Below are 17,677 nucleotides of genomic sequence, written 5' to 3'. Positions count from 1 at the left end.
TTGTCTAGTTATCAGATAGTATACAAGCTAGCCAAGATATAATATAGATTTTAAGCCTTTCTTAAGCTGGAATGGATCACTAAATGTTCTGCTTAACTAATATAGTGATGGACTAGGTGTTGAGTATATCATATGTTTTATAAATTGTAGAATGGTAATAATCATACTCAATTTATATATAAGTGAAAAGACCTTTTAATGGGACAAAAAGGGGGAAATGTTGTGGTTTGCCCTGGAGTTATCTGTATTTTGATGCTAATTCCATTGCCCCAAAGATAGCTGACTAGTCACATACTCAGGACTCAGGTGACTTCACCAGAACCTTCTCCCCATTGATTTTGTAAAGTACAGGTGAGGAGCAGGTACAGGATAGAAGGAGGCCTGTCATTGGAGGAGAAGGAAGGATGGGCGGGAGAGAAGTTTGAAGGAGGAGGAGGAGACTGGAATGGGAAGGAAGAAGAGATAGAAGGGAGAGGGTGAGAAGCCATGGCAGGTGACGTTAAGATTCTGCTCTGTGTATTTACAGGTTGTTATTAATGTTCTTAAGGGATGAATGGTACTGGACTCTGTATGTTTAGGTGGGCAATTATATCTTATCAATTGGGAAAAAAAAAAAAAGGAAAGAAAGGAGGCTGAGAAGGTTGAGAAGGTATGGAGATGAGGCATGTAGCCAGTGTTCCTCCATGGCTTTGGCTCCAGTTCTAGCCTGCTGTTTGCTGCCTTAAGTTCCTGCCCTGGTTTCTCCACACAGTGGAGTACAAACTTTAAGCTGAAGTAAACCTCTTCTTCCACAAGTTGCTTTTGGTCATGGTGCTTGTCACAGTAACAGAGGGCAAAGCAAGATTGTATACCATACCATTAGCAGGTCGTTTCTTACCACCACCCCTAACCCTCCTTTCCCCATTCCTTCCCCTCCTTGCCTGTCCCTACCTCTTCATCTCCATTCTGTCATACTGTCCTGTTAGGGCTGAACTTTGTGTCAACTTGGCTGTGCTATTGCACCCCATTGTTTTAGTCAGATACTATTTCAGATGTAGGTAGGAAGATTCTTTTTTTTAAAAAAATTGGATATTTTGTTTATTTACATTTCAAATGTTATCCCCTTTCTTCATTTCCCCTCTGGAGTTCCCCTTTCCCTTCCCTCCCTCCCTGTGCCTCTACGAGAGTGTTCCCCCACTCACCTACCCACTCCCTTCCATCTCCCTGCCCTGGCATGCCCCTACACAGGGGCATTGAGTCTTCCCACGGTCAAGGGCCTCTCCTCTCACTGATGCCCAATAAGGCCATCCTCTGCTACATATATGGCTGGAGCCATGGGTTCCTCTATATGCACTATTTGGTTGGTGGTTTAGTCTCTGGGAGCTCTAGGGTGTCTGGTTGGTTGATATTGTTGTTCTTCCTATGAGGTTGAATGATTCTTACAGATGCAGGTAACACAGTCATTTGAGTTTGAGAAAGAGATACTGTCTTTGATAGTATGAATAGCCTCTCTGGGTCGGCTGAGGTCTTGGAGTAAAACTGAGGATTTCTGGAGAGAAAGGTACTCTGCCTCAAGTCTGTAATACACAGGGTCTTCCTGAGCCTACAGCAACAGGCCGATTGTGATTTTAGACTTACCAACCTCATCTGTGTGAGTTAATCCCTTAAAGGTTGTACATTCTGATTAATGCACAGTCTAATATACATAAGTGCAGTTATTTTATTTGGAGGACCATGATTGATACATACCAAAGGCTGTAGGAATAATAATTCTTAAAAAGTTGTGATATATACACACAAGTAGAAAGTATAATCAGAAACAGTTCTGGTCCTAACATGCAGAGACCATTTACAGAACAGAGGCTGCAGTCCTTCCCGAGCTTTCCTTTTTTCCACACAAGCTTTCTACACGGAAGCTCTCCCTGCCATGCATTTGCATCACTCACTGACAAGACTGTCTAGCACACTGAATCTAGAGACTCAGTAAACACTGCTGAGTTCAGTGGCAGAGGGAATAGCAGAATGTATAGAAGAAATGATGGAGGGACAGACTCTCACAAAATTATGGAATCTATGAACTGATTAATTTGGAGAACATTGAAGACAAGAGCTGTAATCAGTAGAAGCAACAGCAAGGGAGTTGTCCTCAGGAAGCCCAGGAGCTGGAGTGGGATTATTCTGTCCTGTCATGTTGACTTCTCGTATGTTGGCAGCACCAATGAACCTGAGGAACATAGGAAACCATAGGGTTGGCAATATGTATAAGGCATGCATATGTCTACATACGCATACACATATGTAGACATAAGGAACACATAAGACATTATGTACACATAAGGAACATGGAAGAATGAGATCAAGGCATGACTTAGGAGGGTGGAGTGAGGCAAGAAAGAGTAAAGGCATGAATAATAGATTCATTTGCTGTGGAGGTGGAGAAAGAAATGCCATGGGGATCCCTGTGAGGACAAGAGGCAGAAGCCACACGTGTGCCACCCTAAGCTCCGTTAAACACATGGAAAACTTTTGGTAACCATGGGGATGTATGACTGAGGTAAAGCAGAAAAAGCCTTAGAAACCAAGAGGTGAAACTCTGAAATGCAAGCGCATAGTCTATAGCCTTTGCTAACAGATGTACTGTTTGTGGTGGTACCAGTGGGGAATCAAACACAGGGAGAAGATCCCATGCAAGTTCTTCAGGGGTATGACAGACATAGGCTCTGCAGGGCGAAGATGATCATGTGATTTGTATGAAGAATAAGGTCATTGGCTCTGCAGGGAGAAGAGGACAACCATACCAGCTGTGTGTGGTCATCTGTTGAGCTAAGCAGTGATCAGGATAAGGGAGAGGAGAGAGGAGTTGGTCAGTTACAGTGAGCCACTGTGCCTCAGCACACGTGAGGCCGGACTAGCTTAATACAAAGTTTGCCTGGTCATTGGAAGTTGCTTCTGTTAAAGATTAGACTGTTGGAAATGTTAAAGATATTCTTTTCTTTTCATGGGGCAAAGGAGTCAGGATAAAAGCCTGGATAAATAGGCCTCCCATTGGTTAACGGTGAGTTGTTAAATAGAGAGATGAAAAGGTGTGTCTACAAAGGTTAGAGGAAGAGTTACCAGCTTTCCCACTGCGTGACCAGCAGTGAACAAATGATTTAATTACTGGGCATGAAACACTGCACTGTGAATGCTGACTGACTCCTGGACTTCTGGACACTAAACTGGAGTTAATTCTATAACATTAACACAATGATCCAAGCACATTTATAACAAAGTCCAATTTTATCATTTGTAAGGTTCTTTCCCATACCAAAATACCTTATATTTGAGTGGCTAACAGATCTATCCAGAAAATGAATGCATGCTTTTATTTTTATTTTGTTTTAGTCACTTTTGAAAGCCTAGTTTATGAGTGTATTCATTTTCCTAGAGGGAGAAAGAGGCCTTTCCTTGTGTTCAGTCAAACTTTGTATTGTTTTTTCTAACAATCTGATGGACTTACGGTTGGTGTTTTTTTCTGACAATCTGATGGACTTACGGTTGGTGATACTATAAGATGCAATTGAAGCTGGGTACCTGTCTGACTCAAGAGTTTATCATAGTAGGGCCTGGGCAGTAGAAAGGGGAATAACTAATGATCATTGCTTACTAGAGCTCATTGATCATATTCACACTAGTATTGATCAGATGTGGAAGAATCTAGAATAAGTCGTAACTCATTTCACTAGACTATTTTCTTTTTAATGCACTTTGAATCCTGTGTGGTCCCACGTTCTGAGCAACCCACACATAGGCATCTCGTCTGGTAATGATGGCCTCTTCCCTGCTGGCCCATGGAGCATCTTAAGGTTCTTGTCTCTTCAAATGGCGTGTGAGGAAGGAAAAGAGCAGCAGATGCTTTTCCCGAATTTAGACTGTAGAGAGAGCTGACATTCAAGCTGCGTTAAATGTCGGTCTACAGCCAGGTATGCGATTCTTCTCCTGCTTCAGCCACCACCCAGATGGTCTTGGCAGCAAAACTGCACAATGCATTGGGATGTCATCCCACTGGGTCATAGGGCAGGGAAATTGCCTGGCTTTGCTTGCAGTTCCTCCTGAGTGTGTGCAGTGTGTATGTATCTGTGTGGTACATGTGTGTGAGTGTGTATGCGTCTGTGTGTATGCATGTGGGGTATGTATGTGTTTGTGTAGTTTGTGTATGTGGTATGTTTGTGCATGTATTTGTAAAATGTATGTACATGTACATAGATATGCATGTATACATGTTGTACATTGTGTATGGTGTGTTTGTGTGACTTTGTGTATATATGTGGGTGGTGTGCATGCTTGTATATTTGCTTTCACATGTGGTATATTTGTATGTCTTTTTTATGCATATATGTGTGCAAATGTGTAGATATGTATGCATATGTATGTGTGTGAGTGTGTGTTTATGTGTATATGTGTGTGTATATCTGTGTTGTGTAATGTGTGCATGCATGTTTGTATGTTAGTGTATTTATGTGTGTAGTGAATGTGTGTGTGAGTGTATTCATGTATGTGTGTATGCATGCATATGAGTTTATGCATGTATGTGTGTGAGTGTGTGTGTGTATGACTGTGCATGTGACTTAGATAATCTTATGCAGGTATTTGTTTCTTTAAGATGCCAAGTGAGGAAAAGTATCTCTGCCCTAACTTTTTAGTGGCTAATCCTGGAAGTGTTTATGTTTAAAAGGCAGAAGTGTTCATCGCATTAACTCATTGCGCATAGGAAAGCAATTGCAAGCAAGGGAAATAAGTCATTCTCCAGCACAGACCTCTCTCACCTTTTGCTGTGAGTGGCAGACGTGAGTACACAGGAGAGGCTTCTTGACCTCACTGAAGTGAGCCTGCATATGGAGGGCATACGTTAGCCGACTCCACTGTGGCATCCCTGGAGACTTTAAGCTCAGCAGCCCCCCACTCCTATTTTGTGGGTGTCATAGTTCCAAGTTACTTAGAAGGAGGTAGAATTATATATTTTATGTATAATTATGTGTTCTTGCATAGATGTACAGTCTGTAAAATATAAACATAAAGATATATAGAAATGTGTGTCTTTATAATTCTGTCCAAACATATATAGAGATACCTGGATCTCTTTCTATCCATATCCATACAGACGGAGATTTAGTCCCTACATCATATTAATGTTGTTTTATGTCCAGATCTGTGAATAACAGGTCTTGAGTGAAATCCAGCCTGCTGTCTATTGTAAATAACACTTTGTTAGAACTCAGCCAGGCCTAATATTTTATACAAAGTCTGTCTCCTTTCACACCACAGTGGGAACAGAGTAGCTGAGGCACAGGGTATGCTGCCTGAAAGCTAGAGTATCTGGTGCTTTGCAGGGAAGTTTGTAAATCTTTGTTTGATTTTAACTTAGATTTACTGCGCACCCTCCCTGGAATCCTGCTTTAACCACTCTGCCTGCTGTGTGTGCCTAGGACCACATCCTCTTTGACACTACTCTTCACCATTTCTTTCTGTGCAGGAAGAGGACCTAAGCGTGAACCTCAGCACCCCTGGGAAAAGCCTGCTGTTGAGAGGGTGCTGATAACCCCAGCCCCGGGGTGGGGGTCAAGGCAGCAACCCCCTGGCACTCTCTGGACAGCTAGCCAGTCAGCCTACTTGGACAGTTCCAGGCAGGACAGACACCATGCCTTAATATAACATGTGGATGACATGTGAAGTATCACATCTGAGATTGACTCTGACTTCCAGTAACAAACACACTCACACACTCTCTCTCTCTCTCTCTCTCTCTGACAACATTCTCTCTCACACACACAAACTCTCTTTTTGACAACATTCTCTCTCTCTGACAACATTTACACACACACACACACACACACACACACACACACAACTCTCTCTGACAACATTCACTTTGGCTGTCATTTTAGATCCACTATGCTGGGCATAGAATTTTCTTCAGCATCTATTCTTTAAAACTGTCACTCACTATCTTCTGTCTCCCACTTATCTCACTTAAAAGTCAGTATCAGACTTCATGTTGCTCATTTGAAAGTGAGGAGGGAAAGAGCCACAGTCTTCTCCCAGCGTGGCTGCTTTGAGAACTCTGGTTTCTTCCTTTTCAAATAGCTGCCTGGCTGTGGTCTGTCGGGCATGTTGCTCTGTATTCCCGCTGCTTTCTTCTGTGTCTTCTCTTGACTGTCTTCCCCTGGAACAAACACTGCTCTTGTGTTCAAGCTTTACAGCATGACATCAACGTCTCTGGTACATTTTCCCTTAACACTCCCAACTCTTTTCCTTCACAGCTGGGCTTTGGCTTAGTACTTTCCACCCTACAGATCCCTCTCTCCATGTGTCTTGCCTCCTCTTCAGGCTGAGTATCATGATTTCGTTAGTATATTTTTTCAGTTCCGAGACAGAGACATCAATTTGATTTTTTTTACAAAGTAAAATTATTTTGCTAGTTTAGTTATGTCTTATACATTTCCCTGTTTTTCATTGGTGTACCCAAATCCATTTTGGATCCTTTTTGAAGAGCTGCACTGTCTGGTACTTTGCACACCTGTTTCTCATGCTCGGGACTAGGATCTCCCTTGCCTCACTTGTACCTCATTGCTGGGTGCTCCGTTCAGCTGTCAGGCTGCTGCTTCTCCCAGGGAGGGGACCGTTTCCACAGCAGGCTGTGTTGTGGGGACTGGTGACAGACAGAGAAGTGAGGACCAGGTCGCAGTTGAAATGACCATGAGTCTTTGTCCATTTGGGTTGCAGGCCTAAGGCTAGGTATCATCCTGCACCGGTCCCTTTGGGGAATCCGGGTGCTGTGGACATTCTCTCCCAGCCTGTTCCATCCCGATGCATATCTGCACAAGCTTCCAAGTATTGTTCTGTTTGGGGTGCTCACCCTCAAAGCTACATACAATGTCTAAAAATGTCTCCGGGATGAAACCCACCCAGGATCTCAGATCTCTGCCTCTCGTAGTTCACAAGGAGCTGTCTGCACTGATCTCCCTTCCTGTTTCTCCTGTCTCGAGGATGGAGGATACGTCCGTGTTTCTTTTCTCCAGCAGGAGCTCCTGTTGAACCTGTGACCCTGTCTTCTGCCTCATGCTCCAGGTCCATCACTGGTAGAGTTTCAGGTGACAGCAGATGTAAAATGTCGCAAGTTGCTATGTGGACTTTGCAGTCTCAGTTTCTAATCAGCTCTCATAGGTCTTCGAAGATGGTGCTCTGATTTTTTAAAATTGTTTCTAGAACTTCACATATGAGCTGCATCTATATCACTCTGCCCCCTCTTTGTGTCAAACTCCTTCCATGTATCCCTTACAAAACCCACTATCGACTTTTTAATTACTATTGTAGACACATGCACACACATATGTGCACATACATATGTGCACACATATATGTACACCTACTGAATCCATTTATCATTCCCTTACGCACATGTGCCTTGGTCTTAGCCTCTTGGGATTGGACATCACATGTGGGATCTCACCCTGGAGAAACAGATCCTTCCTCACAGCGGTCATTAACTTCTTACAGCTCCTGTCTGGAGGGCCACCATGTAGAATTTCCTCTGTCTATGCTGACTTGTCACCTGGTGTTTGATCCAGGACTTTAGTGATTCTTTCTGGAACATTGATCTATGTGTTCCTTTTAATCTCTGTGAGTAGAAGCCCAATTGCTCCTTGTAATTCATATTACTTAATACTTGAAATATATTGATTGAAAAGCTTTCTCCCTTGATTAGTGTTAAGCATGGTTAGCAGTTTTAATTGATTTTGTAATTTTTTCCCCCTTAGATGAAGCATCTGATTGGTTCTATTAACATGACTACTAAGGATGGTTTAAAATAGTTTTATTTCTATTTTCTAATTTAACTGTGCACTAACACATGAAAAATTACCTTAACCTTAAGTTATATATACTGAATAAATTTATTTAATGTAGGAAAATATATACAGTAGATTATAGACTGTGTGTGAGAAGAAGATAAATATTTGGACCAATTAAAATATTCCAGTTAATTTGATGAGTTCCATTTTCAGGACAGACACACAGAAATTGACATAAAGGTTAGCTCTTAATGTCTCAAACTATGGAAATGACTCTTAGTTACTGGGACTTCTCCTACTTAGAGTGAGCTAATGCAGTTAAAACTGCTCTGTGAGCAGCCTTTCCTGATGTGCTATGAAGGTGCTAAGGAGGAAAGGTCAAGAGTCATGAAGGGGTGATTGACAGCTCAGAGAGCTCCAGTACATTCACCAGTACATTGCCCAGCCTGACATAGCCTCCCGGAAGCGATTCATCACATGGCGATTGCTTTGTATGTCCCTTCTGTGCCCATCAGTGAGCCTCTGATTTAAATGTTATGCCCTGCAGATGTTTATTCCTCTAAAAAACAAAACAAAACAAAACAAAGAGAATAGGGGCACAGTTCTTATATAGTTTTCTGAGATACATTTGGCCTCCCAGTATTGGATTTTTGATAAGTCACCATGTCAGGAGAGGGTACATGCACTAAATTCTAACCATACAGATGAGCTTAGATTGAATTCTGAGAGCCCACAGGAAGGGACCACCATGGTGACACCTGTCCTAGTAGGACTGAAAGATGCAGGCACAGCCAATGTCATAGGACAGGTTAACTTTATTAGGTATTTGTAAAAGAAATAATGATAACCCGAGAAGCCAGAAAGAGAAGGTTACCTCAGGAACTTAACAGCAATGCTTTGCTTAAGTAATTTAACTTATTACTAATTTACTTCATTCAACAAATCCAGTTTCAAGTTCCAGAGAGGCAATCACATGTTCTGAGTGAAAACCACAGTTCTGGAGAACAAAAAGAGGGCAATGGAAATTAATTTGCTGCAAGGACATTGTGTGCATGTAAAAATGCTATGATAATGCCCGTTATTTTGTTACATGCATGTGTGCGCGCACACACACAGTTTGGTTTAGGGGATAGAGAAAAATATGGTCTTTCAAGAGAAAAAATCCTTTCCAATTTTTTTTAGGAATAATTTGTTTAGATAATTTCTCCATTCTATTTAGAGAGTAAAATAGCTTTTAGCATGACCCCAAATGAAACTTCCGTTTCCCCGAACACTGGCTCCTTAAAACCACACCATGAGCCACAGGAGACTGGCTCCCTGGACGTAACTGACAGGATGATCTGCTGAAACCAAGGGCTTTGGAGTAGCGGGACAGACTTGGATGTGGAGAAACGGTTTGGTTTCTCAGCTTACAAATTAAGGAGATATTCTGATAGCCTGTGCGTTTCAACCTACCTTTAATACCGCACTGGTTAAAACCGGATGATGTTTTCTCTGCATAGTGCTAGCACTTTCCCACAGATGACCGGCTGTGATGCTAGGCTGTTAGGTTTCTTGCAGATTCTGTCATGTGGTTTGTAGTTAATGAGACCAGAGTTCCCATACGGAGAACAAATTTCAAGAAAGGAGTTAAATCTTCAACATTTTTCACTGTGATTGAGGGTCATGAGTGCCTCTCTGAGGCTGCATTTATAAAATGTGTGTCCATGAATATCAGCTCAGGGTAGTCCACATTGTCCTTTATTTCACACACCTAGTTTCTTTACGATGGGAACGTTCAAAGCCACACCTTCCAGGCAGATGTGCAATGTGGCCAACTGTAATCTTCTCTCTTTTTTGGTGCATTAACACTAGAACCTCTCCTATCTGGTGCGACTGTTGAGGTATTTGAAGCATGTGGATCCTCAGTCCTCTGTAGGGTCGCTGAGTTTTGTTTCTTCTCCTTTTGCTGATTCTCTGAGAGCTGACGCCATCACATGTGATTTTTACCGACATCACAGTTTAGACTCAGCAACTGCTGGAACTGCTGATGGCATGGTTTGACTGTTCAGGCCTATGGAAAATAGTAGGCAGGTAGGACAAGCTCCCGGTCCCAGAGACATGCCCCTCCAGGGGATGAGAGAGCCAAGGAGAATGAATTAGTAGCTGTCTCTGATGGATGTCATTAGAAAGACAGGAAGCAGTTCGGGTAATAATTAGAGGCTGATAAAAGAACATCCAGTAACAGCGATTTTTGTTTGTTTGTTTTTATGATGCCCCCTCCATGAGTGCCATTGCAAACTACAGACAGTGTAGGGAAGCTCAGTCAGTTTATGCTAATCCCCCAGTGTTTGCCTTCAGCTCCTGATCTGCAGTGCTGCAATGGCCTGGCTGTGGATGGTGGAACATAGTGAATGATTATTTCTGTTCCCAAGGACGCAGTGATCTTTCTTCTGTCTACATCCAGCATGCCAAGAAAGCCTCATTCCCATCCCACCTGGTGTTTCAGTATGGAGCCACCGAGTACCCTCACCATATTTAACGCCTTAGCTGGGTCAGATGCAAAACAGGAAATGACAGCAGTGATGTCTCAGGATGACAGGTAACTCCCCAGAGGAGGCAGGCACAGTGTCGTGGGATGGATGTGCATAGAAACTGGGGTGTGTTTACAGAAAATCATAGAGGAAAAACAACACCGTGGGAAGAAAGTGCTTAAACAAGAACAAAGGCGTGCTGGCTGCCTCCCAGCAAAAGAAAGGTGTGAGCTTAGAATCAGACAGCAAAGAGGGCTGTCTGACTTACCACACCAGATTTATGGAGTGAATTCCCACACAGTCTTTGTGGTCCTGTCCTCAGTAAGTCCTGGAGGATTTTGCTAACACATGTACATATCAAAGGCTTCAAGTTTGGAGTGTATATATTTTTGCGTGTTCTAAAAACTCTTCATGAGCGAAGAGAGCAATGGGTTGCGCTGTGTGTCACATAAACTCAGTTGGGCTCTGTTTCCTGTCTCTCCAGTGCAGGGCTGTGCCTCTGGCAGGTTGTTGAGGCACAAGTATAGCAATGGCTCTTGTCTTGTTCTCTTTCATTCTGACCAGTCAACAGAGTCAACTTATAAGATATGAGGTAGGCAGTACGAAGCTCCAGGATTTTATTTCAATGGCTGTTTTAAGGCCCCAACTTTGTTCTGTCACATTCATGAGAATTATCCCAATGTAGTTACAATCACCAGACAGTATGGATCTGAGGTCCAGTGTTGGCACAGCATGGATCTGAGAGAAACAGAAACCTGAGTTGTAGATGTTCAAATAGCAGACCCCAGATGCCAGGTGCTGTGGCTCAGATGTAAAGTGTCTCCCACATACTCGTGTCTTGGCACATGGTTCCCAGATGGTAGTTCTGTTTTAGGAGTTGTGGAGACTTTGGGATGTGGAGCCTAGCTGGAGGAAGTCCCATCTCTGGGGGTGTTTAGAGCCCGACCCCATTTCCTATCTGTCTTTGCTTCCTGATTTGTGGAAATGTAACAAGCTGTGAGATAAGCTTCCTCCACAACAGCCAGAGCCCCAGCTGCTATACCTTCCCCATCATGAATCTCAGTGTTAAAATAGCTCTCCCCCTTCCCCAGATTGCTTCTTGTCAGGGTAGCCTGGAAGTGATAATGTTCAGCACAGTGCTTGTGTGTGGATGGAAAGCCCAGGTGTCTGCTTAGAATAGGAATGCTATAAAGGAAGAATGGAGACCGATGGGAGGGACAAAGAGGCCATGTCTGCTCTTGTAACTAAGACAAAAATAGATAGGTTCTCAGTAGCAGGCACAGCCAGAAATGCTGTGAACAGAGAACAGAGAAGGACTGAGTCAAACGTGTTTACAAAGATCCTAGAGTAGCTTGCTAAAGCTCCTGGAACCAAACTCCAAAGTCTGTTGGTCTAAGCAGCATGGACTCTCTCAGCTCTGAGGCTACAGGGTGGGAGAAAGGGGGTGGTAGGGCCATTTCTCCCAGGCTTTGCTTCCTTGTTTGAAAATTCTAGTTTCTCTGAAAAGTCAAGTTATGGCAAATGTTTTGCTGGGGCACACAGGTGAAAGGATGTCTTGCTAAAGCAAACCCATGAAAGGCTGTTTTCCTGAAGCAGACACAGGTGAAAGATTGTTTGGCTATAACAAACACATGAAAGGACTCTTGATAACGGAGCATAAATATGACCCCACAGACAGTGGGAGATGAGCACTGAACCTTGGTTTAGTCTGCCTCACTATTCTTCACTAAAGACAGGCATATATTGGTTCACTGTACATAGCACTGTTGAGCTCAACTTGTGGTAATGCTGCCATCGAGAGAGACTCTCCCAAGAGCTGCTCATGAGGTTCCTGCTCATGAGGTTCCTGCTCATGAGGTTCCTGCAGCAGGAACTCTGTGGTCTCACTTTAGGCTGGTTTTTGAGCTTGGCAGTTTCTCAGGAATGAACTATAGCTGCCTGGTGTCTGCATGCTGAAAGGACTGCCTGCTGCTGAATCATATTTGGTGATTGCTATGGGACTGAACTTCTGCCAAAGAAGATCAAGTTTGTCCCCAAAGAACTATTGCTGAACAGGTCCACTTCCCCCACATCTTAATAATTTTTCTCTTCCACTACCTCTGCTGGGTGGTAAGCAGGAGGAGAGATTGACCCCTTATTAAAAGTAGCTTGCAAGAAATTTATGCCTAATCTTGTGCATGACCAACTGTATTCTCATTGTGTCTGTGTGGTCTTCTCTGCCATTTACGGCTTAATCTCACTTCCTGTAAGCTCACCAATCACACTGGACTCATACTCAGACAAAAGGCCCAATTTTACCGGAATTGCTTTTGCAAAGACCCTTCTGCAATACAATAATATTCTGAGATTCTGAGGCTACAGTGTTTGGGGCCACGACTCAGCATAGAACTGCTCCAGTGACCCTCCTCTGAGGCCTCAAAAGGAGGGGCTGGCTCAGATCTGCAAGTAAACTCCAGTGACTAACTCCCCCACTGCTCTTGGAGATCTGTATGAGCAGGCCTTTGTCTTTGAATGTTTATCTATTCCTTAAACACGACCTTTAGATGGAACATCAGTAATCACAAAGTGTTAACCTAGAGTGCCATCAATCTAGGCTCTACTTACCATGATATGCCCATGAGTGAGAATGGAAGCTACAAAGGCTTCTGGTCCAACTTGGCAGGGATAAAGCTGCATTTTGATGGTCAGACTGTCTGGTGTAGACTCAGCTTTCAGGGCTAAAGAGAGACATTTGTGCCTTGAATAACACTGGTGCACACAAAACAGTCTTGGGAGAGAAGTGGAGAGAGAATTTGGGGGTTACCTCAGCAATTAACAGATGTATAACACAATATTTAAACCAATCTACTAGTAAATACAATGAGAAAAATTTGCAGGATATTAATTCTCTTTTAAAGTATCTAAATGGAGTGCGGATTTATTTTAATAAAAATACTAATCTCAAGTTGCACCCAGAGCACCACAGTTGTGACTGCTTCTCAAATTTATAGGTAAGCCAGTAAGAAATATTTAAGCAAAGTTAGAAATTACAGAATGAAAAATCAAAAGGAAAAGTGAATCCTTCTCTTCTTACAAGGGTTTCTTCTCTCTTCTTTTATTTATTTTGAATTGACATGGCAATTATCAAGCCCATGGGGTACTATGTGGTATGTGTATGTGTCCATACATGCATGTGTACATGTGCAAGTAGGTATCCATACCTGTAGCTGCACCAACAGTAGAGATCAGAGGACAAATTCAGTTTTTCTTCAGATGCCTCATGCTTTTTTTTTGAGACTGGGTCCCTCACTGGCCTAGAACTTGGGAAGTAGGTGAGGCTGTTTACCAGAAAGTCTGAGGGACCTGCCTGTTCCTAATGGCCCAGCATCCATACCCACCATTTTTTTTTAAAGAGAATTAAATCTTTGATTGAGTATACATGATAATGGATGATACACAAGCTTCATTCCCATCTGTTATTTTATCTGATACCATTATTCAATTTTGATATTGCATAGGATATGCCAACAACCATTGTATAACCAATTTGTGATCTTGCTTGGATGACCCTTTCAATGGTGAAACTCATTAAGTTACAACAGTAACTGGCAGTTTAGCATCACCAAGGTTTTTGAAGACAATGGCTTCTCCACCCAAGCAACTAAAAATAAATTCCAAATGGAATTTGGCACCACCCTGAAGGAATTCTAACTTCACACTGTTGGGGAAGTTTACCAAGATGGCTTCAGAGTAGACTAACTTTACACAACACATTAAAAAAAAAAAGACATTTATTCAGCGTCATGATCAGACTTTTACATTTAGCAATCAACAGCATGGGTGACAAAGGTCTACAGTAAAACCCTTCATGGAATGCTTTACACTTTCCACAGAACAAAACTGAAATAACCTGTTATACAGTCACAGATACAGTCCTGGAGGTTTTGCCCACACACATGAGTATTGTCTAAAACATGTCTTCTTTGTAGCAGCTAGGCCCTGCCAGCACTGTGCTTGGCTGAGTTCACAAATCTGCTGTAACCGGTAGCTTCCCTGTCACTTCTCTGGCTCTCCTCTCCTGCTAAGCTTTGTTTCCTGGCTGTAATTAGAACCTCCTGCCACTGCCATTGCTGCTGCTGTTGCTGCTGTTGCTGCTGCTGCTGCTGCTGCTGCTGCTGCTGCTGCTGCTGCTGCTGCTGCTGCTGGAACCTCCAAAGCCTCTTTCGTTTTGTGGTTTAGCAACAGTACTGGCCTCTGCCACCGTAAGAGCCAGATCTCCTGCCTCCAAAGTGTCCTCCTTTCATGCGTCCAAAATTTGAAGACTGGTTGTTGTAATTGCCAAAATCACTGTAGCTTCTGACACCTCCAAAATTGCTTCCATTATCACCGCCAAAGTCAACTCTGCCTCCTCCATTGTGTCATAGCTGCCACTACTGCCATAGCCACTGCCTGGTTTCCATAACCCTGTCCACCACTTCCATAGCCTCTGCTTCCTCCAGAGTAACCAGGGCCGCCTCCTCCATAACCACCATCATTGCCAAATCCATCACAGCCATCCCCACTGCCACGATATAGACCACCACTGAAGCTGCCACCAAAGCCACCACAACTGCTGAAGTTTCCTTCTCGACCAAAATTGTCATTGCCACCAATATCACCTCCACGACCACCACCACTGGAACCACTTTAACCTCTCTGGCTGGATGAAGCACTAGTCATCTCTTGCTTCCACAGAGCCTTTCTTACTTCACAGTTGTGGCCATTCACAGTGTGGTATTTCTGAATAACAATCTTATCCACGGAGTCATGGTCATCAAAAGTGACAAGAGCAAAGCCCCTCTTTTTTTTTACTGCCTCTGTCAGTCATAATTTCAATTACTTCGATTTTCCCATACTGCTCAAAATAATCTCGTAGGTGATGTTCTTCAGTGTCTTCTTTAATACCAACAAAGATCTTCTTCACAGCTAAGTGGGCACCTGGTCTGTGAGAATCTTCCCTGACACAGCTCTCTTAGGTTCTACAACTCTTCCACCCACCTTCTGTGGTCTTGCATTCGTGGCAGCATCCACTTCCTCCACAGTGGCGTATGTGACAAACCCAAAGACTTGGTGTTTGGATCGCTCATTACCCCACAGTGAATGTTTCCCATTGCTCAAAATGGCTCCTCAGACTCTGGTCGGTTGTTTCGAAGCTCAGCCCTCCAATGAAGAGCTTCCGCAGCTGTTCCGGGTCCTTGGGGGACTCTGACTTAGACAGGACGGCAGGGTGATGAGAGCCTTCGGCCATGCTTCCTCAGCAGCGTCAAAGAGCAGAAAGGCCATAGCCACCATTTTTAACCTGGATTCCAAAGATAAAATCCAGGTCCTCATAATTGCAAAGCAAGTGCTTTGCTGATTGAATCGTTTATGCTTCACAATGAGATGCCTTATTATGTATATGATTACATCATAATCAAATCATGGTAATGACCTTCTATTTTAATTGAACAGAACTGTTCTTAGCTTAAGATTTTGCCAGATACCCAAATAGTGGAAATTCTGCTCTTGGTCTTTGCTCATGTCTTTCCATCTTCTTCTTCATATTTAAATGTGTCTTTCTTCAAAGCACAGTAAAGCATTTATGTGATAATATTCAAAGTTAAATATATTAGGGCCACTCACTCACGCTTTCTCTGATACTAATGCCTGCAGTTGCCCAGTGCAACCCTGTCTGCAATCACTGAACACTTAAGTGCTGTTTGTTTTTTCACTATTACAAATAGTGTTACAAGGGATATACCTGGACAGATTATGTTTGCAAACCTTTGATGGATTAACTGGTTGATTAATTGATTGATTATAGTGTTACAAATCTAACCCAGGGACTCACACATACAGGCTGAGTGCTCTACCAACGAGTTATATCTCCAGTCTCTTTGAAATGTTCCTTTTCTTTTCTTTAAAAAAAAAATATGTATAGAAGTGCGTGACCTGCATATGTATGTAGCATGCACATGCAGTGCTGGCAGAGGTCAGGACTAGAGTTACAGATGACTGTGAGCTGTCTTGTTGGTGCTGTTTATTAAACACACATTCTCTGCACAAGCAGCAAGTGCTTCTGACAGCTGAGCCATTTCTTCAGCCCGTCTTTGGAATGTTTTTAAAAGCAACAAAAAAAAAATACATATCATTTTGTCAGTAGATTGGCAACACAAAGTTGAATTGTACTTAATAATTTTGATTTGTAATTTAAAATTCAGCCCTAGAAATGTATAACTATAAGGTTTCAAAAGCACACTATGCCGTTTCCCAAAGCATACATCAGCACCAACATCAATTTCTTTCCTTTGGACTGTCTAGCAGGCTCAAAATGGCACAATCATTACTTTAAATATGCTCTCTCTATGTATTTGTGTGTGTTTGTGTCTGTGACTTTAGGTCCATGCACGCCATTGTATGCATGGAATGCTTAGATGCATGCATGCTATGGTGTGCATGGGAGGTTTAGTTTTGTGCATACCACATTATACATAGGGGATCAGGGGAAAACCACAGATGCTGGACCTCACCTCTTCCCTCACTGACCATCATTGTGTATGTCAGGCTAACTGGACCACAGAGTTCAGGGGATTCTCTTGTCTCCACCTCTCATATCTCGTAGGAGCACTTGGATTCTAGATGTATGCCATGGTGACCAGTTCCACCTCAGTTCTGGGAATTCAACCTCAAGTCCAGCTTGCTCAGCCAGCTCTTAGCCACAGAACCACCTCCCCAGTCCCACAATTGCCTTCATACAATGTATCAACCATATTCTCTCCCTACTCCTTCTCCAAACTCCTCCCCAGGTCTACCAGACGCCCCATCCGTGTTTCTTTTTTTTATGAGACTATCTGGGAGTGGATATCCTGCTCCAGTGACTCTCACTCTCTTCCCTGGGTTCCCTGAACCTTAGCTGTAGAAGTTCTGTTGTAAACATATTTATTTGTGGGTGGGTACCCTGGGGCTAGTTGTTTTCTGCATTTTGACAAGATGTGGGCTTTTGTAATGATCTCAGTCTGCTGCAAGCTTCTTTGTGAGAGCTGTAACAGCTACACTTTCCTGTGGGTGTAAGCTGAACTTTTAGAATGAAGTTAGCATCGTACTGCTTCAGGGAGGAGGCATCAGTAGGCTCTCCTCTAGGTTCCATGGTGTCACTAGCTACAGGTAGTTAGCTAAAGTTGAGTATCAGACATAAACACCATCTTACTGAGTGGCGCTTACATCTAAGTGGGTAACTGTTGGCTACCCCCACATGTAAATTCCTCTACTATAGTCATTGTTCTGGTTTGTAGGGATTACAACTAGATAGGACTACTAATTTCTTTTCTCCCTGAGCAGCTTGCATGAGTGTTGAAACTA

At 43.0% G+C, this 17,677-nt stretch overlaps 1 pseudogene; it reads right to left on the bottom strand.

Moving 5' to 3' along the window:
• The window catches only part of LOC116893534, a 94,683-nt pseudogene extending 79,096 nt beyond the window's left edge, over positions 1–15,587 (bottom strand).
• Between the last annotated feature and the right edge of the window lie 2,090 nt (positions 15,588–17,677).

The sequence above is a fragment of the Rattus rattus genome, chromosome 2, assembly GCF_011064425.1.
Source record: "Rattus rattus isolate New Zealand chromosome 2, Rrattus_CSIRO_v1, whole genome shotgun sequence".
Lineage (NCBI taxonomy): Eukaryota > Metazoa > Chordata > Mammalia > Rodentia > Muridae > Rattus > Rattus rattus.
This window is presented reverse-complemented; position numbering and strand designations above follow the sequence as displayed.